The following is a 24,430-nucleotide window of genomic DNA, read 5'->3' as shown; positions in this document are numbered from 1 at the left end:
ACTCTGATCTTTTATGCCTACCACTTATTACTTAAAACCTATCTTTCTGTAGCTAATAAATCTGTTTAATATTTTACCTAAAACAGTGTGTTTGTGTTGCAATGATTGGGAAACCTGCTCAGGTTACAAAGCCTGGTGCATGTCCACTTTCCTTTGAATAAGTGGTGAACAGAATAATGAATTTACACTGGCCAGGCTTCTGACCAGCACAAGACTGTACAGTTCTGGGGAGCAAGGCAGGAGAGCTGGGGGGAGGGAACTAGCTAGTGCCTCTCTATTGCTGGTTCATGAGTGACTGGGGAATCATTCATGTAACTCGGCTGGGTGTATCCCTGCCTGTGGATGTCTGTGTAAGTGCAATACCTGACAAAGGTTTGTAACTTGCTAACAGCATCACAGTGTGAGAGGCAACCCAAGTAAACATTCATGCAATGTTAGCTGGGTGTGGTGTTCCGCATGCTGGTTTGCTAGGTGATAACAGTGCCTGGCGGGGTTTGCTGCTTCTCATTAGCAAGGCATTGTGAGACAGCGCAGCCTGCAGAGTTAAGGGGGCACAACGATTTGACACTTCCCGGCTGCACCCCGAGGGAACACGTCACACACCCTAATTAGAGAACAATTTGATTATGTCACCAGTTAGGCATTCCTGAAGTTATACACCAAAGAAACGAGGTACATTTTCCTAGGATTTTAAGTGTCCAGTCATATCTGTCCATAATTGGATTATACTGTTGATATGAAAGAAATTCTTTACTACTGAGTTCAGAACAAAGAATTGAGCACATAACCTAACAGTCAGAGCCCAGTGCTATTCCCATTGACTCCAATGGAAGTTTTGCAAATTAGCTTCAGTAGGAGCTGGTTCCCCATAACAATTATTTTCTGTTGGATTTGTTTGCTATGGTCCCCATTCAGCAAGGCACTTACTCATGTGCATAAAATTAGGTACTTGCATAAAGCCACCGACTTCAGAACAGTTGACTGCGGCGGGACTATTCATGTGCTTGAAGCTAAGAATGTGCTCAAATATCCTGCTGAATCAGGGCCTAAACGAAGACTTCTCATTTGCATAAATATTAGAGCGAGATCAAAACCAGATGTGTCTATTCACTGTCCAACAGACTGTTTTAGAATTTTTGGAAGTTGTTAACTAAAAGTTGTCATTTTCCATACATATATTTACATATAAATGTGTTCAGCTGTAGGCTACATTTTCCCTAATGCTTTGTGAACTATTCTAGAAAGAAAGCATTGCTAGGACAACATTGCAGGGGGTTTAAAGAAACTATTGACAAGGTGAAATGCCATTCATTATCTAGAGCTTCAAACACGCATTTGCTTGTAGTTTTAGTAGCATGTTACTTATAACAATATTTTTCAGACCTTGCTGCTTTCATGCGAGTGCTTTCCTCTCCCTACTCTGCTGGTATTACGGCATCAGATATGCCCCCAAGGACAAGTTTCTAATAATGTTCTACTCTTGCTTCCCAAGCATTTATAACAAATGCATAGCAATTTTCAAATAATAAAAAGTCAATTCATTGGACTCAACTTTTTCTTTATTTGCTGGGAACTTTGGCTGTGCTGGAGTTATTGGAAACTATGTCACTGCCATGAAATGTCTTTAGTTGCTAACGATCTTCTCATAACTCACAAGCATGCACAGCTGTAAACACCACAGTGCTTGTGAACTCCAGACCAGCTATGAAAAAATAACTACCTTCCTTTACTGTTTTTATGTCCAGGCTTCACTTCATCTATAGCTTAATATCAGCAGATAATCTGATTAGTTATTTTGCACCAAATGTGTCCCTTACATGGAAGTGCTCAAGACAGAAGGAAAAGGCTCACAGACAATGATTCCCTGACATGAGCGGGTTCTGAGCCTCACAAAAAGGAACAAGGAGATGCAGTGTTGGAAGCCGGGTGATACAGCAGATTTGCAGAGCAATTGGTGCATCTGCAATAGGGGCTGTCCTCCTCAATCACAATTCCTATAGAAGCCGTGCTGCCATTAGGTCTCCTGCCATACCTGCATCCTGATGCCCATTCCGAGTGCGATAGTGGCTGCACAAAGGGAATGAACACTGCTTTGACCAGCGTGACATTCACCAGGGGAGCATGCTGTACAGAGCAACTGTTACTTGACCCTGCCCTGCCAGTCCCTCATGGTCCTCCCTCTCCCCACCCTGGCCTGGACAGGTCCTCCCAAAAACTGCAAGTCCAAGCATATAGGCTTCTGCAAACCCTCTGGAGGAGTGGGGGTGGAGGGTGGAATTCACCCCGCTGCCACCACAGCTCCCTCCCTCCCCATTCCCACTACATTCTCCCCGGCACAGGTGGTGTTTGAGGATGGGGCACAGCGGGGCAAATCAGGGGAAGAAGTGGTGCAGCTTGGGCAGACCTGCACCCTGTCAATTCCTCAGTGCCACAATCCTACTACAGGCTCTGGCAGCGAGAGGCTCATTTAGGGAATCACTGGGGCTGTCCTAGCCCTTGCCTGGAACCCCCAACAATGACAAAGGAGGAGGAGCAAACAGCTTCCCGCCCTCTGTCCCTGCACTAACCCTAGAACCGGGAGTGAAACTGGCCTTCTGGGGATCTGTGCAGTGGAACTACTTGTGCAGTGCTTATGGCTGCTTTCCCCCTTGTTCAGGCAGGCTTTCCACTCTGCCGCATGAAGCGGAAAAATCCTATGTTTGGGAAATGAGCTCATCAGTTTGTCCTCTCTGCCACCAGCTATCTTCACTGCGTGTCCAGGTACCACGAGGGAGGAATACACATTCCAGCTATTATTTTTCCTGTCAAGAATCATTTAAAGGAAAGCAAGGTTCTGCTCCTTCAAACGGTACTGGACTGAGCTTGCCATCACAGAATCAGAGATATTCAAGACCGGGGAGGAGGGAAATATCTCTTACCTGTCTCCTTCGCATGAACTCCCGGGCGGTATGGGAGGTTGTTCCCTGTTGGAGCCCACAATTTTTTGAGCCCCTGGGTGAAGGGCCAGATGCTGACCCCCCACTACAGACACTGTGCAGCCACAAACCTGGGCTTTAAAGGATCCCTGAGGATTCTTGCTGCATTGGCACATGCTCCAGTGGTATAAGGCCACTGTAGTGGCTTCCATGCCACCCATCTCCCTGCAGCCAGCACAGATGGTGCAGCTGAGGAAAAGGGCATGGCTAGGGCATCTCTATGTCCCAGTGATCTGTGGCTGTCAGGAGGCCATTGGGGCTTGAGGCAGCCAGAACACCAGAATAGCCAAGCTGCTCTGCATTATGCTAGGGGAACTATTCAGAACCATTGTTGGCCCCAAGTTCAAGGAATTGCAAAGGCATCCCAAAGCCACATGTACACCCTGAATGTAATGACCAAACCCTAACATCTAGCCCTTATGTTTTATTGAAAAATTAGACAGTTATTTGTTCCTCCATCTAGTTAGGAGAAAAACAGTTTCCTATAAATACCATCTTAAGATGGTATTTGAAGAGAACATAGCCCAGTGGGATAGGGCACTGGACTGGGAAGCAAGACCTGGGTTCTACCCTGGCTCTTTAATGGGACAGGAAATTACTAATTGGTACCTCAGTTAACCCATCTGTAAAACGGAGACAATGACACTGACCGATCTTTGTAAAATTCTTTATAGTGTACTGGAGAAAGAGCATGGACATAGTTTCACTTAGAAAATAGGCTACAATCTTTAATTTGCAAATAGCAAAGGACCTGGCGTGCTCCCATCCTGGACCCTATTTTAAATCACAAACTGAGTCCATTTCACTGGATTTGAAACCCCTAAAGTAGGGGTTTTTTTTAAAAAAAAGAGAGATTGAGACTCAGATATCCAGGAATACTTTTTTTTTTAAAAAAGGTACAAGAGTGTAACTGTCCCAGATTTACTTTGTGCTGGGTTCACTCCATTACACTCAGTTATACCATAGATACATCAACAACCGTGCCAAAGTCTATGAGATCATCACATAAAATATAAATCTTACTCGAATCACGCTAGGCTCTAATTCACAATCCATCGACTTTAACTGCCAAGGGAAATGCAGAGATCTGGCTTTCATGTGCACAGTATTTATGTATTGAAATAATTCCCCATTGAAATATTTCACCCCTTTTCTGGTTATATTTATAGATTTCTCTGATTAAAAGCACCCTTTTTTCCCCTGATTCCAAAAATTCATTAGGTCTGTTTGAATTTCGTAGTGAGAAATCAAATTATAACTACATTGCAAGCTTGTAACAAAAGATAAATAAAATATATTTAAAAAGAAAATGTGTTTTGTGCACAGGCGTGCACACAGTTCTCATTCACGCATTTTATTGTAACACAGATCTCGTGCCATTTAACTTTCCTAAGACAAAAGGGATTTTACTAAATGAATAATTACAGGTAGTTTTGAAAGGGAAACCACCACCTACTGAAGTAATTTCACTTAACATTACAGCCTAACTCTGATCAATTAAGAAGGTTGAAGATCAGTGCTGTATACAGTTGTTTAGTTCCTACGTAAAATGAAAAACATGAATCAACAGTAGATCCCACAATATGCTGGAAAGCAATACCAATGGCAGAGGTAAGCTAATGGAATGCTGGGAATCATTAGGAAAGGAATAGATAATAAGACAGAAAATGTGATATTGCCTCTTTATAAATCCATGGTACGTCCATATCTTGAATACTACATTCAGAGCTGGCTGCTGCATTCTAAAAAGATTTATTGGAATTGGAAAAGACACAGAAAAAGGCAACTAAAATGATTAAGGGTATGGAAAAGTTTCCATAAGAGGAGAGATTAATAAGACTGGGACTTTTCAGCTTGTAAAAGAGACAACTAAGGGGGGGGGGGGGATATGATAGAGGTCTATAAAATCATGGCTGGTGTGGAGAAAGTAAATAAGGAAGTATTATTTACTCCTTCTCATAACACAAAAACTAGGAGTCACCAAATGAAATGAATAGGCAGCAGGTTTAAAACTAACTAAAGGTAGTATTTCTTCACACAATGCATAGTGAACCTGTGGAACTCCTTACCACAGGATGTTGTGAAGGTCACGACTGTAATGCAGGGGTTCTCAAACTGGGGGTCAGGACCCCGCAAGGGGTCACAAAGTTATTATGGGAGGTTGCGAGCTGTCAGCCCCCACATATGCCGTGGCTGTGGCTGTCAGCCCTGTGCACGGCTGATAGCCAAAGCCCTTCAGAACTGGGTGGCCAAAGAGCAGCGGTTGCTGACCTGGGTGCTCTGAAGGCAACGCCGCACCCAGTAGCAGCACAGAAGTAAGGGTGACATAGTATGAGGGTGTGGAATGGCATGGGAGGTCATTTTTGGGGGGGTGTCATCACAGCCTGAAATATTTTTGAAGGGGATCCCAGCAAAAAAGTTTGAGAAGTTCTGCTATGATGGGGTTCAAAAAAGAACTAGGTAAGTTCAAGAAGGATAGATCCATCAATGGCTATTAGCCAGGATAGCCAGGGATTGCTGTTTGCCAGAGGCTGGGAATGGGCGACAGGATGGCTCAGTTGATAATTATCTGTTTTGTTCATGCCCTCTGAGGCACCTGGCATTGGCCACTGTCGGAAGACAGGATACTGGACTAGATGGACCATTGGTCTGAATCAGTATAGCCGTTATGTTCTTAAGTCTTGGGACGGAAAAGGGACCTCTACTTAGGCAATTATATTTCATTCATCACCATAATAGTTGAATGCTTTACAAGGATAAACAGCATCACAGCACTACTGACTTTGCTATGTAGAAACGAAGGACATGCCATAACATAGGAAGCACTCCATGTTCCTAGCTTCTGTTAGCTCAGGACTATACATGGATCCTCCCTAGAAGCAGCATGTTGGATTGGCATAACAGTGAGGTCCATGCTGGAGAAAGAAGAGCAGACTTTCCAAAGAATTCAGAAAGAACAGCCAATCAGAATCAGTGTCACAGCATAGGCTTCCATGATCAGAGAGAAATCCAGAGCAACTCTTAAATTCTGGACCTCTCTGATGAACCTTTGTCTAGCTCCCTGAGTAATGAGGATCCATACACTACTGATATGTGCCTTGAAACATTTTCCTCAGTCCGGGAATGTTATCTTCACTTTATGTGAGTTGAACTGAATCCAGTTTTCCACCATCCATATAAAATGTCTGCCAGAAGGTAAGGTAGCCTGGAGGCAACACACACCGGATGGGCATACAGTGTTAAAATGGAGGGATCCACTGAATGACAACTACCTTGAAGTAAATCCCAAATGGACACAGCCCTAAAAGTACACATACACTCTACACATTTTAGTAAAAGGGGAAGATTTTTCCAAGGACAAAGTCAGAAAAATGAGCTCCTAAAACCATTTCTGGACACCTCGGTGAAGTTAGAGGGTTGATGAGCATATTCTTTTAGCTAAAATAGATTTAAATGTTACAGAAATTACCAGTATCTTATTAAAATGTGGCTGTGTTTAAGAATGACTCATAGTTCATCAAACTATCTGAAACTCGATTGACCAGTGGTAGCGTGAGAGCAAAGGCGATTGTGCCTGACCCGAGTGGTTTGTGTCTGACCCTCATTTTTCACCTAATCGGACTAATCTTGATTTATAATTATCTACAAATTTGTATGTACTCAAAGGCTAACATTCAATTTATCTATGGAAATGCAAACCGCCCCATGTAAAAAACAGGTTGGTCGGATCTTAATGAGATCATTATTATTCATGTTAAATGCATTTCCAGCCATATTAATAGCAAAACATTTCCTTTCATTCCCAGAGAACTGGGGACAGAGATAAAACACTCACAGGCTGTGGGTAATAGCTTAGCAGTTTGCATCTGGTTTGTCACACAAACAAACCCGCCACTTCACTTCAGAATCCCAGAGTCAGCTGCATGCAACCTCTCCAGACTAGTTCCGCAGAAGCAAAACACAGCACCACCATGAAGAAAGATCAGAACACCCTCACTCCTTCCCTCTGTACTCCTCAGGAACTGGAAGCATTATGGAGAGGGGCCCTGGAAGGAAAGGGAGACAATTAAAAAGGCCTCATGTGCCTCTCTAGTGAACCAAATGGCCCATTTGCCTAGATTCATGGCACATTATGCTCAATCCTGTCTTAGTTCACAAGCTAAGCAGGCTCAGGCAGAGTGAGCATTTGAAGAGGAGACCATTAGTATAGATGGTAAATTCCTTAGGTCAGGGACCATTGGTTAAATTTTCCAAAAGCATCTCAATAATTTAGTAGTGCTAGACTCATTTCCAAAAGGCATTTAACCTTCTAAGCAACTTAAGGCCAGACTCTAAAAAGTGTAGTTATGCACTTGGTGGTATTTTCAAAAGTGTCTAAGCTGGTTAGGTGACTATGAAAATGGGACTTATAAGCGTCTGAAATTTTTGCCCCATCTTATATTCTGTTTTAGACAGCACTGATCATGCTGTCAGCATGTACCATGTAAACAGTGACAAGGGCTTCGGGAAATGTGGTTTGATCCAGAGGGAAGAATTCTTCTCTCGGAGTCAGAAATGAATCAGTGCACCAGCTTAGGCTGCTGGAGGCAGCCACGTAGAATCTTTCCCATCATAAGAGATTGGGTATTAATCCTTGTGGTCAAATTCCAGCTCAGGAGATTACAGTCTGATGATCTAAATTTTCCCTGCAGTTCTAACTATAACCAGTACTTTGGTTCATTTTCAGTCCTCTCCTGGTCCTGTGTTGTATTAAACTGCTTCTGTGCGCCACTTCTAAGTTGGCTGCCTTACACCGGAGGGACGGGCTGTTGAAGTGATCCCTGGCCCTGTGCACGTTCCCTTCTCATGGGGTACTGGGAGGCTCCATTCAGCTGTTTTGGTGAAGTGCATTGAATTCCTTAGTTGGAAGCTGGCTATGTAAGCATTAATTATTTTGTGAACAGAGGTGAAAGATGCAGGAGGGAGCTGCATTCTGCCCTCCTCAGCTAGAAAGATAGGAATGCTGCCAAGACATATGTACATTGAGGAGGTCATTTGGGCAGTGCCAGGTGAAAAAGTAGAAGGGTGATGAGAAGAGTTCAGAACCCATTCTTTGGTGTAGAAAGGAAAGGGACCCTGCTTCCTTAGTTCAAACCCTGGTGCGCTGGTCAAGATAGCAGCTGTCACGCTAGCAGTAGCTCATCCAGAATTTGAAATACTGAGGGCCTCAAGAGATAAAAACATGAATCTATACAGCTTCAGGTAAATAGCGGTTCTGTTCACTGAGAACTGTCAGACTTATCCTCTGTAGGGTACAGAGGGTAGCACATAGCATACTTTGATCCTGACCAGTGAGTTTCAGCATGACAATGACAAATTTCACATTATTCTAAAGCAATGACTCTTCAATGATGTGGGTAACAAAATTACTGTTCTGGTCACGGATCTCTGAACACATCAGAAAGATGGTACTTAGATACCAGGGTGATGGGTGCATTATAAAAACGATTAGAAGAGCAGCAGCATAAAACCCTAAGAGTAGAGATGACATCAGGATCCAAAGTGCAAGCTCTCACCCAGTGGAAGACCTATGGATGGGTTAGATATTTGATAATGGGTGAAATGCAACTGCCCCCAAATTCTACTTACTTTTATTTCTCCAACTTACCCCTGGAAAGCAGCTTTTTCAGAGATGCTGCTGCAGCATCAGAAAGTACTATTTGGTTTACAATCTAATCTCTATCCAGGAAGCTCTTTCAAGGGGCTCCTAGGTGATCTGGGGACATGCACAGAAACCTGGCATCAATGCTCTGTCATCTTGAGTGATGAAGACCCATTGATGTGGTGTGTTTTCTGAAACCTACCTGTCACATTCAAGAAGTTGGGCACTTTTGAAATAGTCATGTGTTCTGAGAGTATCTGTCGCGAAAAACCATAGGAGGCTGGGACTGCATTCCTTGAATTGCACTGCCACCTGGTGGGACATCATCCTAACAGTAAAAATGGCAGTGCCAGTCACACATCGGTGTTGCTTCCTACGTGCTACGAGCAGGCCTATTCAATGAGCATTACATAGCCTTCTATGAAGTCTTCATTGATCATTTCCTGCATAAATCATTTTCCCAGTCACCTGCCTTTAAACTAAAAACGTTCATTTGTGGCTACAAGTCCCTCACTTGTTTCATTTTATTTAGCAAATGGACCCCTACGTGACAACACACAAATTATACTGCAGATGTTGATACTGTGTAGTACATCATCATCCACAGGACTAATTTGCTTATGGATTTATTCCAGCTAATGGGCCAAATTGAAAAGTCCTTACTCAAGCTGGGAATATACAGCAAACAAATATCTCATGGAGCAAAAACTGCTAAATCACCTTCTTGGTGCTCTTAACTTCTATTGATATCCATTTCAGCACTTCCATTGACATCAGTGGGAGAAGAATCTGACCATTTTCCCAGGAGCACTCCGGTGGGTGAATTTTTATTCTCATAAATGTTCACAAAAGGCAAAAGTGCCATGAAAGCCAGTGCAACTAAAACATTGGAAGAGCATGCCCTCCTGGAAGTCTTCTCAGCTCTTCAGCATGGAAAAGCTAGTAAGCAACACCAGACAAATGCACATCAAGCTCCTTGCTGTTGCCAGGCTGAGACTGAGCCATGCCAGTATGGATGGGCATTAAATAAAAATAAATCTTACAATATAATCTGTACAACAGACTGTAAAGGGAAAAGATCTAGAGACAGCTTACAAACAAAGAACAATCAAGGTGACTAGCATGAGTAGCATAACAGCAGACTACATGATATTTCCACTCCTGCTCCCATGATCTGCATTCAGTATGGGAATTATCCTGTCCTGTTGCAATAGTAAAGGATCCAGGAAAGTCACTTTCTTTTAACACTGCACAAGAAGCGTTATTAGAGTAAGACTACTAACATTATCCCTGATGTGGCTTAGCCTTTGTCCCTCTTTCACTATAGTGCTTCTGCCTAGAACCTTCCCCAGTGCCCTTTTTTTGCCCTGGTGCCCTGAATTTTTGCTTACAAAAATAACAGTGCTCATCAGGATCTCCGCTGCCCAATCAAATTCACAGAACCACAGAAGAGAATATGATCTGTAGACAAAATCCAGCATGGATCAATCACAAAGTGCCAACCTGAGAGTCTCCAGTAGTGCCAGGACTTTCATATCAAAGTTCAGCCAGCATCTCTAAGAGCACAGAACCTCATACACCAGACATCAGCAAAAGGGTTGGTGAGGAGGCGGAAAAGATTCTTCTACACACTAACCCTTATGTTAATGGTCACAAACTCCCTACTTTAAGTTCACTTTCATGCTAGGAGAGCCAGGATTGAGGAAGGGTATATTGCCACATACAGGTCACCTGCTCTGTTTCATTGTTCACATGCCTAATAACAGCCATACAGGACTCGGACTTACTTTCGCACGCTGATTGTGGAAAACGAGAGTAAAAACACAACTCTCGACATAAAACTGGCATCTTTTCTGAAGATTGTGCAAGTTGACTGTGTTCAGCTGCACATATTCAGGAGGTTATGTACTACCACTTGCATGGGAATTAAAAAGGCATAATGAAAAATCCTGCCCAAGAGCAGTTACTTTGAGTGGGCAATTGCCCTTTTTCATAGCAGATTTGGTTTGATTTATATCAGCTCAACAATCCATTGCTGCCGTGCTTTTACCCAGGGTAAAATACAGCAACAAATAAAATCATTGCCTCTTATGTTCAATGAACTGCCTTTGCAGTGCATTATTGTGGTGGACAAATGTAATTATTAGAATCACCACAATGGAGATCCTGGACCAGATCCTAGCAGCTGCTAACTTTGCTTTGTGCTGCTCCGATAATGCAAAGCAGACTTAAAGCCGGCCTTAGAAGTTGCCTGAGAATCCCCCTAGTGTAAATTCTTGACATAGTTTGGAGACATCATAGGGGAGCCACCTGCCTCCCAGCTTGTAAAAGGTGTGATGGGAGAGGAGAAAAGGGCTACTGCACAGGCAGGAGATTGCCAGAGCACTGTGTCCCTTTCTCCTGCCCCTGCAGCAACCCTTTTGTCCTCTCCCTTGGGTCCTCAAATCCAACCACCCTACTGCTCCTAGACCACAGCCTCAAGTCCATGCCTTCCCCACATGCCCATGAAAAAAAAAAGGAGCTTCACAGCTCATCCGTGTGGTCAACAAATTCCTCCCTGCCCAGTGCTGCCAACCCCAAGCGTTCAAAGATCAGGAGTCAGGCTTCAGAAAGTCATCAGTTCAGCTAAGAAGTCATGAGACCTTGGAACAAAAACATTTTGGATGCTGTTTGCCTTCTTGTGTCTGAGCCTTTAGGGTTCACCTCAGTTGTGTTTTCCAGCTTTTCTCTATATCCGTGTGGGCTAGAAAGCTAGTTTGTTAATGAAAGCTGAGATTCTCACCTAATCAGATGCCTCCAGGAGCTCTGATTTTACAGCAGCACACCTCAGGAGGCTTGCGATACGAATCACAGGAGTCGACCATCCTGTTTTAGATATTAAAGCCAAGGCTCCCAGCACCAGAGAGAAGAACTCAAGGTGCAGGGGGGGAACAGCGTTAGGGTCCCTGGGCCGGGACCTCGAGTAGTGGGCAGGGCTGAGTCCCTCTCCCGACTACTAGCCACTAGGGAAGTGGCAGAATAAGTTGCTGCAGGCACCACTGAAGAGGTGGTGGGACTGAGAAACTGCAGTGGCCACTGGGAAAGTGGCTAGACTCCTGAGGAGCCAAACCTCCCCCATAAGGTAGGAGAGGGGGGAAACACAGATTGTGGCTTAGCCAGAGGGCCAAATCATGAAAAAGACAGCGTGGACCCTACCAGCTGCGGCAAGGGCCACAGGCAAAGTGGGAGGAAGCATGGCGGTGTGCAGACCGTGGGCATTGGTTTGAAATTAATCCCCAGACAATCAGCAGGAAGCCCCAGTCTGGTGTTGAGTGGTGCAAATGAGTCACACCAAAATACACACAACTCGTGCAAGGCTTAGCTACACACATCCTGCTGTGCTGAACGTTTCCTGGGAGCTTCTAAAAGGGTCCCAGAACACACTGAGGAGCACTAGAGGGATCAAACTATTTAAAGGGATACTACCCTATTCCTATAGAAGATGTAAAGGATTTGCTCGTGTTTCAGTCTAGTTGCTTCATTAGAAAAAAGATTTACACATACATAAGTGCTTACATGGCTCAGAAATGTAAACTCCAATTAGGGATCCACATGCGTATTTAAAATGTCCAAAATGATGATTATTCATTTTCAATCTAACTGAAGACATTGCCAAGAATGTGGGGGCAGTCTGCAGTCTCAGGCAGATTTGTGGAAGTATTAAGAAAACCACCACCTGCAAACTGCAGTAACTCTGACAGAACTTTAATTCTGGTTGTGTGATATGACAGTCTTGGCTGCCTATTGAGCCATTTACCGTTGTTCTGCTGCCATCTAGGGGACACAGATTCAATTGCATCAGTTTGAAAGTGCAGATTGATGCAATTCAGCAGTCCCAATATCATTTAAAAGGCTGTTCTTGAAACTTCCGCTGACGCTGCCTTATATTGACAGAAGCAGAATCTGCTTCTGCGCTGCCTGCAAAACACAGATCTGCTGGGCTGACGTGCAGTTTTTATTTTTAAAAAAAGCATGCAATACAGAATCTCAGTCCCAGTAGCATGACAAAATTGTCAAAGCTTTGCAATGTATGCAGTCTGATAATGCGGTCTCTCTCTTGGCCAATCCTACCACAGCAAGAGGGAACTCAGTGAAATAGAAGGAGAGCAAACATAGAAGCTTTGAAAGGAATTACTGCTTCTGACAGCACATAGCCAACCGGTGAGATTCACTGCCTCGGAAAAATCATTAACGCAGCTGCAAGGCCTAGACTTGCAGAAGGGCCAGATAACTTTGTCACCACTAATAACGTTTTCAGCTAGACCAACTCCAATAAGGTTGGAATAAGATAAGGATAATCAAATCTCATGCTTCACTGCACAAGCTGATCACCCACTTGCGCGAGGAAGTCAGTTTCTCATGCAGAATTCTGCATAGTTTTAGGATATTTGTTTTGTTCCTTTGCCTTGCTCTGAAGCATTGCCTAGTGCAAGAGTCGGGATAGCAGAGCAGATTAATTTAAGGCCTGATCCAGTATAGAAAATCATACATCTATGATGATTCTTTGTTCAGTTAAATAAAAATCAGGAAAACTTACTCTCTCGCTATGAAATAAACTGACTTTAAACCTGTGACTGGGAACACAGAATGCTGGGAAAATGACACTCACTCAAAGACAAGCTCTCATACCTTGTCCTTTTTCCTAGAATCCTTTCCCCTTAACAGGACTTTTTTCCCTAGCCGTTAAAGCAATGAACACTAACCAAACACATAAACGAAGACAGCTGACTCCATCCTGCCTGTCTTTATGCTCCCAGCTCAGCAGAACAGGCGCTCAGAGTCCCTAGGCTATTGCTCACAAAGGCAGTCTCTGAGAGCTTCTTCCTGAAGGAGCAGAGAGGATATGCAGTTCTTGGTGTCTAGTAAAACAGTCACCTTTTGTTCTGCCATTCAGATATCCCTTTTTGTTCCAAATGCCATCCCCTTTTCTGCACATGAAGAGCGTCTGCCCTTTTCCAGTGGAAAAATCTATCAGAAGACTTGGCTTCTCCAGGAGGTAGCAGTTGTGAGGTATATTTACTGAGTAAGAAGTAGAGAGGTTGCACTGAAGCTCACGTTTACATAGAGTTACCATGCAGTGGTATCTGAGACACCCCGCTTTCCCGCCAGAGTTACAAGAAGAAATAGGCGTAGCAATGGTTTGCAATTGTTAGCTTGCTAATAGCTTCTACTGAACTGGAGAAAGAAAAACAAACAAAGTGGAAGGCTGACTTCTCTCCAGCACTGATGAAGAGCCCATGGCCCTGCACAACCTCTAGAGAAGGAAAGAGGGTGCTTCTGTCTAATGAGAAATTTGTTCTCAGATTTCTTACCATGTCCTCAATGCAGCCAGGAAAAGAAAATGACCATTGTGTCCTATCTATGCCACATGACCCCTAGAAAACTCCCTAAGAACATTTTACTTGGGATCTAGCATAGGGATGGGATGACTAGCCTGTCAGAAAGGACGTGTGTTTTAATAAAAATTGAAGATAAAAACAGAAGTGTTTATTGAAAAAATATCAGCAGATTTGAAAAAAATTGGGGCTAACACATTCCAGGGGAGAGTCTCATAAGTGCCTGAGGGTAGTCAATGAAACTTGTGGCAATTTCTCTGAGGTACTTTTTGAAAACCTCTCCCTAAATTCTCAAAGTTACTTCACTGAGCTTCACAGCACCCCTCTGAGGTAGACACACTGGTATGCATGTGTCCTGTCCTCCTCTTTATACCTTACATCCTGCCTCAGTCTTCTCTTCTCCAGACTAACTGCACCCAATTTTTTTCCAATCTTTCCTTGTAGGTCATGTTTTCTAGACTGTTAATCATTTTTGTTGCTCTCCTCTGGCCTTTCTCCAATTTGTCCATGTGTTTCCCAAAGCGTGGTGCCAAGAACGGAATACAATACTTCAGCTGAGGCCTTATCACGGCTGAGCAGAGGGGAAGAATTACTTTTCTTATCTTGCTTACAACACTCCTGCTAATGCATCCCAGACCAATGTTCACCCTCCCCCCGTGTGACATTGTTGACTCATTTAAGTTCCTAATAAGTAGAGATGGAAGAGAGATTTATTTGCCGTTACAAGTCTAGATCCACAGAGAGGCTCAGCAGCTATCCCACAGAAACAATGCTTAATCTGGACCAAAATGCACAGAACTCAGACAAGCTAAGACAGACATCTTTATTCATCCCCACTGGTACATAAGTCACCAGCTCAAGTCCTACCATTCTTCTTCCCCTCACCCGACCTTACCCCTTCCCCACAGGCCCCACAAACCTCTCCTGTTCCCATGTGGCCGGCTAGTGGTTAAACAGGAGGGAGAGCTCTTGCCAATAGAGCACTTCCCAGATCAGAGAGGAGACCATTCTGACTTAGCTTTGTGGCAGAAAGGCAAATTGGCCCTCATCCCCCATGACTGGGGAATGCAAAGGTGACACTGGTCTGAAAGGAGTGGGGGCATTGCCTATTCTCCTCCCCTCCCTCTTTGGTACAGCTCTAGCCCTGCACATTGATTGGTTTTAGGCAAGTACCGAACCGGTAACCGTGACAATCCCCACGAAGGCAGGTGGAGGAGTCTGAATGGCCTGTCACCTTTCCTGACATACAGGGACGAGCTGTCCTTTGCTAAGCCTAACTTCCTTGATTTACTGCCACGTTGTCCCTGAAGTGTTTATCTAGAGCCAACAGCCAAGTGGACTCAGGGGTGGAAACGTGCTTAAGCAACTGGGATCGTGGGGGATCTGCAGCACTGGTTCCAGCTTTCAAGGCAGCTGACCTGTGGGATCCACTGCCCAAGAAGGGCGTTAGACACGGGATCTGTACCTGGCACTGGGCCCGAGAGACCAGAGCCAGTCATTTACTGCTGAATCCCAGCTGCTTCTAAGCCCCCAGACCCAGGACCTTTCCTGTTGATCAAGCTTTTTGAGACTTAAGACACCAGAGAGGGCAAATAGACTAGAGAAAACACCCACTGTCAAGGATCAGCCAAGATGACCTCTGGCCAGAGTTCAAGGACCTCTTTGCAGAGGAGACAGGGGAACAGACCAGGAGAACACAGCAGAAGAAACAGCCTCATTACAGCCATATAAGACAGACTGTCTAGAAGTTATTGTTATGGGGGATATGACAACATATGGGGGCCAGCTTTGCCTGTTTATGACCCATCTCATTCCTTTAGTGGGGGACTATTCATGCTGTGGGGCTGGCTTTGTAGTCAAAGCTTCACTTGTGAGTAAACGATCTCCATTTTCCCTGTCCTCACTATTCCCCGCACCCTCCCTGGCCACGTACAAGCCAAGATAGATTCCAAGCAGTGGCAGGCAACCAATGATTTATGAGGATATGCACTGCTGCATGAAGCCAAGCAGGTATTAGTACAAGCTGAGCAATGTGTTTTCAGAGACAGCCTGGATGTTAAATCCATTGCATGGCCTAGGGCAATATTATGTCTAGAGTACTTGCAAAGTCTCAGTAGTACAGATGCAGGGGTCTGGCTACTGCACATGGAAGGCCGGTGTTACAATGGCATAGCTGTGCTGTTGCCTCCTAATTCAGCATCCTGACTGCATCTGCCCAAATTGTAGTCCACTCCTGAGTAATGATGCAGGGGAACGTCTCATATAGAAGAAATTCCAAATGGTCTGTCAGGTTTCCAGAAAGAGTAAGGTTTCTACACTCCTTTGTAGCTCACTAGATACCACCCAGCATTAATCTCCACATTCATCACCAAGTGACAAAAGTTCTCCCTGGTATTGGATGCCTTTCTGGAACGTGTTCTCTTCCAACCTGGAATTTTCAGCAAGTTGGCATCTTCCAAGGCCACCTCTGCCTAAATAATGTTAAGACCATCACTAGTAACAAGTCCCTGCCCCACTTCCCCCATCCGCCATACAAGCCAGTTTGTATATTAAGTATTTGCCATTCTTTTAATCAGGAGAAACTGGGATGCAGCAGCCTCTGACCAGAGGAATCAAGGAGACTGCATGACCATGAAATAAATGTTGCGGTATTTCCCTTGCTGTGATGCAGAACATTAAAGGGAGATACTTCTCATTTCGCCCTCCACAGAAAAAAAATAGTGTGCTGTTGCATAATGTTGCAGGCACTTCTATCCCATTTGGAAAGAGGCACCCACGCAGGGCACTGCCCATCAACAAAAGAGGGCCAGGGATGATCAGCTGCAGAAGGCTTTGCCAGCTGCTCCAACCATCTCTTGAAAGAGAAGATGGCAATGGACTACACAGAGCACAACTCCTACTCATAGAGCAGGGTCACCAGGCACAGACAGAACTGTTCGAGCAGCTGCTTGGGGTGATGGTCTGCAGGCAGCAGACCCCCTTACCCTGGTCCAGCCTGCTCTAGTGGCCTCCCCTCCATGGTATCACATCACTGGACAATTCTGAGGGGGAAATGAGCCAGTCTCTGGGCAGAGTACCCACTGATATCCACCTCCATGCAAGGGGGGGGGAACAGGTACACTGATTATCTGAGGGGATATTGACATTTGGAAGGTTATTTTTGAGGTGTTGCTGCTGTTGTTCAATCCCCAGTGAGAGAGTTCTTAGGAAACAAACTGGCAGTTCAAAACAGTTTTTAATTCAAATTCAGATTAACAATACGTGAAACTGATTGTCTCACAGGTACACTGATGCTCACAGTGTATCACATAATCCACTCTCCTACTCACATCATCACTATTCCCCCTCCAAAGCAAGGATGTGGGCACAGGAGGCATCCCTTACTTTTCTTTGCTGTGTGCACTCAGCCTCAGTTATCGGGGGGGTGCTTTTTGGCTGGCTGTGTCAGGCTAGTAACCCAGTACAGCCATGGACCCTTCCTGGCACAAGTAGCCTCCCTTCTCCTCATGTGCTGTGCACCGAGCAGCATTCCCCAACAACATGGATGGCGCTATCAGAGTGGCCTCCAAAGCGCTCTATCAGTAGCAACATATTGCCTTCAGCCAAATGTACATTCTACCACCATCTTATAACTGCTCAGTGTTTAATTAACCTTCTGCCAGCTGTTCTCTCATCAGAGTAGGCCTTCATGAGCCAGGGCAGCAGAGGATATTTTGGGAGACCCATTCTAACAGTGGGCACAGACACCCAGTTTATATCCATATTACTGGGCAGGAGCAAAGTCCCATCTTGTCCAAATTGGAGAACACTGGCTCTTCAGAATACCCTGGCACCATGCATCCTGCCAGTGCATCCCAGGTTAGTGTTCATGAATCTCTTTCTACGGTTGACCCAGGCCTGCAAAATAAGCAAATAATATCTTCTCCAGCTGACATATTTATGTGCTCTTGAGGATGTGGGGCGGGAGGGGAAGAGACAGACAATGGGTTCATCCATCAATCGCCCCAGCAGTTTGGGAAACCCATGTGCTCTAAGCTGGTTACTATGTCAGGGACGTTAGCAGTCTTCACCAACGATGGATGAATCACACCAATAGTCTTGCAAGCCTCATCACCATGGCACTGATAGTTGGGTTGCAAACGCCACACTGATTAACTACTGACCTGTAGCAAGCTAGGATAGCCAGCTTCCAGATGCTTTTGTGCTGACACAGCCTCATCTTCATGGCCTGGTGCTGAAGAGCCAAGATGAGCTCCTCACATAGCTCCATAAAGGTGGCCCTTTTGTCATGCAGAAGTTCTCAAGCCACTGCTGGTCATCTCAGATCTACACGTCAGTGAAGTTCTACCCCATTGGGCTCACAGTCCTGATCCACAAGCGCCGGTCAGCAAAGAGGAGACAAGTAATTAAAATCTGCCTCTGCTGCCTCCGCTGTTCTTTGTCCACGTGCAGCCTGCATGATTTCCTTAGCAGCACACCATCACCTTCTCATAGAGACGCACCACTAACAAAATACCTTCTACCATGCTCTGCGTCTGCCTCCTGTTGCCAAAATGAGAGCTGCGTTGGATCCATTCCTTGCCACCAGTTGGAAGTGGTTTACTGTAATGAGTTTGTGGATTAAGGGCCATTCCACACAGGGGCCCAGAAAAGGACAGACAGTTTCTCCCCACTACACTGCAAAAGAATACATGGAGTGGCACCTCTTAGTGCAGAGCCGACAGCCATGGGATATCCTCCTAGTGAGTCAGCAATCCAGCTCTCCTGACTCCCAGCCCAATAACTGTGATGACGCAGACTGACAGATGTTGCAACCCCATGCAATAGCTTTGGGGACTATTGTATGAAATCTATAAATGATTTCTGTAGGATTGAGTTATACTGCATGGGGAGGATTACCGCTGGGGACTGAACAATTGCTGAGAAGCACCACCCCCCAGGGTGTTTGCATATACTAATTAGGGCTGGACTTCCAGAGACAAAGGAGAAGGGAAGGGCTTTTGGTATTAAAAAGCTGAGTTTTAACTGACAGGGCCTTCTTGCTGCTCCAGCAAACGGAGAGGGCCTTTTGTCCAAAGGGTCCCCCCACCAAAACCTTCTGAAAGATGTAGACAGACTAGGGCCCTAGCAAGCCCCAGGGAAGGGACCTCTGATAAGCTTTTAGCATGCACAGACCAACTATTTGTGTTTTCACTGTAATTTTTTTTAAACTTATGAACAAACGTATTTTGCTTTGTGAAGGTAGATTGGTAATGGCATAGTAGCCTCTGGGGAAAGATTATCCACAGCTACTGGACCCACTCAGACCTACTGGGATAGTCACCGTGAGGTCTAGCTGGACTGTAAGCATAAACCCCCAGTCTGAAGGGAGAGACACATATGGGAGCCTGAAACCTTAAATGGGCATGCTCCCAAGAAAGGCCAGAGGGGGTGTCAAAGGTGCAGTTAACCCTGAAACGGACATGTTGTAGCAGGCACACTGATATGGATGTGGTGAATCTGCTTGTGGTCTGAGAAACTACAGCCACCCAAGAAGGTCCTGGGACTCCTACAGTGGGAATATGGGAGGCTATGTATGTCTTGTGATGTGTTACTTTGGGAAATAAACAGGGGCTTTAAAGCCAAATCCATATTTTTCTCTAGGAAGTGCAGAAAAAGTGAATCAAAAGCCTCCCTTCCTTCCCCCCCCCCCCCCCCATTGACTTCTAACACAGAAGGAGGTGTCAGCCAGAATGCAAATGGAGTAGCTGACAAAGAGAAAGTAGAGGTAGCCCCCTCCTGCACTAGACAGGGACATAGCTACCCAGGATTGCCAGGAAGGAAAGGACTTTCCCCCTCAGTGTCTGAGAACAAAAGACTCAGGAGGGTGAGGAAGGAAATTCTGCTCACTGTGGATCAGCGTGTGGGGGGAAGGGGTGGGGGAAGCTTCAAGCCATGGGTGAGACATTTGGGAATATTACATAGCAGAGCTTCATAACCACACGACACTGAAAGAAACTATAACAATAATGTTCAGTATGTCATGAGCACTCAAAAAACACCTTACATGACATTTTGCATTAAACAATGACATCATAAGGGTGTCCATGGGGGTGCAGTGTGTCATAGGGTATCAATAATCACTCAGACCCATGGCTAAGGGAAATGACATTGAACTAGGGCTGGCAGGAGAGGTTGCAAATATCCTAGGTAGAGGCTTAAACAGTTACTGCTCAAGATGAAACCGTTCTTGTTTGGGCCCCTCAGGCAGACAGAGAGAGCTCTCTCTCTCTCCCCCTCCCCCCGCAGAGTCTCTGCTGCTTCCCCACATTTCTCATACCAACAGGTTCCCAGCAGCAATATTGACTGGTAGGCCAGCCATGGATCTGATTTTACAAAAGCAGGACTGTTTGGTTTAATGTGTCCCTGCCATTTGGTACAGAGACAAAACCAGATATGGTTTTCCCTGTTATCAGATGGGGATGCCTTAATGGAGAGTGCACTACTCCACCTCTGCCCACATGACCTCAACTCCAGGTAGGGGCAAGGGTCGCACCATTCCTGGAAGTACCAGAATGTCCTGGAAGTACCAGAATGCCTATGCCACACAAGATCCCTAGCTTCTGCCGCAACCTGCTGTTTGTATCGATTACCAGCCTCCATCTACCAGCTGCTTCTCCAGAGTGCCAAATCCCTTCCTGTGTCAGGGTCTTCCCATAGAGTTTGTCCCTGCCTCCTCAGCCAGGGAAAGGAGACATTGCAGTGGAGAGGCAGGTTGATGGTAACGATAGTTTCCTGCTTTGCAAATTCACCACAATAGCCATAGAAAGTGGATTTTAAACCAGTTTTGCTACCATGGGTGTGGTCTAGGATGCTCACAAGTGTCTTGCAATAGACCACTTAAAAAACCAAGCAACAGGACACAGATTCTTCCTGGGACCTTTTGCCACATCCCTCTGAGCTCAGGATAGGAGGTCCTTGTTCTGAGACGCCGTTGGCGTTCTTAGTTAGATTGTCTAACACTAAGAGGACGCAGCCTGGGAGCTGCTGAGCAGATGGAAGCCCTTTCCTGCCATCTAACATGTAAAGCTTGTTGCCCAACTGAGTTTTTTTAATAGCAATGTTTATCTAACTCATATCTGAGTGTACGTATTTTATTTTCTTCAAAACTTGGCTAGTAATTCCTAACAGACAAACCAACCAACAACTTCTCCTGTTTGCTGATGTAGGTGCCTAATGCAAATCAAAGAGCTTAAATTTAGCCAACTGGCTTTGCAAGTTTTGGCTACAGGTTTCATACTGATTTTAATCATTAATGTTTCCATTTCATGTGGTTTTGGTCCCATTCACATCTGTATCAGCTTTCAGTTGTAGAGTACCTATTATACCCTTAAGATAAATGGGCATTATATAATTAAGATTTAATAGTGTTAATTGTTTGAACAGTGATAGAGATTCCACAATTGACCTAGGAGGAGCAGTGTTTCTTTTTCTGGCTGTTTCTTTTTTTAAATTTTCATCTCACCATGGATCCAAAAACATCAGAGGCAAACTTCTCCTGGACAGATTCCTCTTCCTATTCTGGGCAACTTGCTGCAGATCAAAGCTGATAAGCCATTACAGTCATTAAGGTAAAGCCATCTAGCCTGCATATTCACTTAAACCTCAAGGAAATCTCTGCAGTTAAAATGGTCTCTTTCAGTTTTGTCCCTGTAACAGGTGTTCACCCCATCCAGCGTCAGGCTATGCCTCTGCTTTGGTTCCCATCTTACACTGGGAAACAAAGTCACCACCAATGGGGCTTTCAAATTACTCCACCTTTTGGGGTCTGGTTTATTAACACAGAACAACTGTTTTTCTCCAAGCTCAGCAGTCCATTGCAGTCCTCAGACTCCTAATCCCTGCCCTCTCTGCAGGTAGCTCCAGACAGACCTCTCCCTCTGGCTGATAGGGAAAATTTCTTCCCTAACCCTCCTTGTCTGCAGAACCCCTGCAGGATTCTCTCTCCTATTTACTGTGCATCAGGCCTTGGCTCTCCCAGGTTTTTCCAAGCAGGGAGCTCTGCCAGGCCCACAGCAGACTCAGAAGCAGATGTTTCTGAAGAACTCCATCTGGCCCAGCAGGGTCCCTCATAGGAAGCCTCATGTCCAAGCTATCATCATGTGATGCCTGGCCACATGGCACAGGTGGGGTGGAGCCCAACTTCCCAGTCTCCTGCATTAGAGGGAGAAGATGTCCTGTGACAGTCCTGACTCACTCAAGCACTTCTCCAGGGAGAGTTTGGAACCCAGAGGATTCCTCCCCTCGTGAGGTACTAGCCCTGCAATGCAGAGGTCTTCCCACCGCTGCCTGTCAGCACGAGTGAAAAATCAGTTATTGGTTTGGCCCATCAGAAAAAAAAAAAAACTGGTTTGTTTTGAACCAAAATGGATTCTCCCCCAACCCACTTCCCATCTTTTCTCAAGAACAAAAAACGTTCAATTTGAGCTGAAAGTGTAGAATCCAACAAAAAAAAAAAAAAAAAAAAAAAATTCAAGAAAGACCACTTAAACTCTTTTTAAAAAACATTTCCTTTTCTGGCCAAAACTATTTGCTAAAATTGACCCAAACCCACAAATAATTGTGGTGCCCTGAAAAATGTGTGTTTTCAGTGAAATTTACTATTCACAGCAACAAAAAACCACCCCTGCTTTTTCCAGCTCTAATCAGTACTGCTGTGTGTGTTTACCAGAGAATGTCAGGTTCAGTAGGAAAGGCTATGCCGTGCTGCTTCTATTACACTCTGAAACACAGATCAGAACTCCATCTTGGTAATTCTTCCGGGTTTAACAATAATGCTATAAGCTAACCTGCTCTGAAATCTTCTATACAAAACCACAGTGAGCGTGACATCTAACAAAATGCAATAATTGATTACTAATATTGTGTGTACCTATATTAAAGTATTTAAACTTGAAAAGAAAAAAATCCCTTTTCAGTTTTGGATTGATTTTGTGTGTATTTCCTTCTTTTAGGAATCAAAATTCAATTATACAGCCAGTGAGATCACAATCAAGTCACTTAAGTCTCAGTGCCTCAGTTTCCCCACCTATAAAATTGAAATAGCCTTCTAGGGGTGCTAAGAGGCTAAATTAATTAGTGTTTGTAAACTGTTTTGAGGATCCTAAAACGGAAGGTGCTATAAAAGAATAGTATCTTTAAATCATTGTTTAGTTTTTAATTAATGCATTGACACAGCTGGTGGATCCTGAACTTCTACCTAAATTTTAATCTATGTTGTATCTGGGGAGAGGGAAAAAATAAAACTCAATACAAAGGGCAAAGCTTCATATAATCTGACGGACCATTAAGGAGTAAATACAGAAATAGTTAAAGAGCACCTGGGGGAAGGATTTACAGAATTGTTTAATATTAGGTGTGCAAAATGAAATGGCCACATGATGACAGCATTGCTTAGGAAATAAGCAGACTATTCTGCTTGATGTCCCATCCCAGGACCTAGACCATTTTAGTTCAGGTCACAGGTACAAAAAAAGAATACATGGCCAACCTAAATTCAATCTTCTTTACACGGCTGTTACTCCACTAGTGCGTCTGATCATACCTCGGGAGGACAGGGACCCCCCCCCACGGAATAGGGAGGCTGACAGCCTCCCTAGCCTTGTTGAATAGGTTTCAGCTGCCCCCTGAACAACAGTCCCCATCCCCCCTTGGGGCCAGAAGTCACTCTTGCCCTCTGTTCTCCCTCTTTAAGTCCCCTTAAAAACCTCCACAGTCCACCAGTAATTCAAACAATTCCCTCAAAGGGTCTCAGTGATTTAGTCCTCTGGATACAAACCGGCTCTCCAGGCCACAACCCGACATTTGTCTCTCCCCACCCAGTAACCCAAAATAACACAAACTCTTTAAAAATAAAACACAGGCTCACCCAGCCTTCATCCCAGTATCAGCTAGGCACAACCCTTCCTCCCTGAGAATCAGGGCACTGCACCCTACCTCCCTGACTGGAGCTTGTCTTTTTCCACAAGATCACCCAGGTAGAGCCTTCTCCCTGCTGACTCAACACTACAGGAGTCTTCTTTTACTCCCTGTAGTAGTTAGAGGCACAGCTGCAATTTTCTAAGACTCCCCTTCATTCCACCTTCCTGATGCTTTTATACTGGAAGTACCTGATTCCTCTCAGGTGGGGCTCTGTCTATGATCAGGGTTGTCTTTAGCCTGAGGCTCTCCAGCCCAAACAGCAAGCCACCTGGTTATACTTTGGATTCCCTAAGAACCACTAAAGCTATACAGAGCCTCTCACATAGAGGCTGAGTATCTTCAGACCTGCAGCTTCCTGGCAGCAGAAATGCCATGGAGCTATACTCCCAGCAACTTCTCCACCTGCTACTGTCCCTAGGAATGCCTCAAAGGGGAGATTCCATAGAAAAGTTCACGCAACCCCAAGCTGCTTTAATTTT

General features: G+C 44.8%; 1 long non-coding RNA gene across 1 annotated transcript in view; it reads right to left on the bottom strand.

The window, feature by feature from the left end:
• LOC137151882 (uncharacterized) overlaps positions 1-24,067 on the bottom strand; it is an 87,254-nt gene extending 63,187 nt beyond the window's left edge. The window contains exon 1 of the long non-coding RNA XR_010919389.1: positions 23,967-24,067. This is a non-coding gene — a long non-coding RNA (uncharacterized lncRNA). The remainder of the gene's footprint in view (positions 1-23,966) is intronic.
• Between the last annotated feature and the right edge of the window lie 363 nt (positions 24,068-24,430).

This window comes from Emydura macquarii, unplaced genomic scaffold (genome assembly GCF_026122565.2).
Source record: "Emydura macquarii macquarii isolate MOO-44397 ecotype Brisbane River unplaced genomic scaffold, CSIRO-AGI_Emac_v2 contig_1119, whole genome shotgun sequence".
In the NCBI taxonomy this organism is placed as follows: domain Eukaryota; kingdom Metazoa; phylum Chordata; order Testudines; family Chelidae; genus Emydura; species Emydura macquarii.
This window is presented reverse-complemented; position numbering and strand designations above follow the sequence as displayed.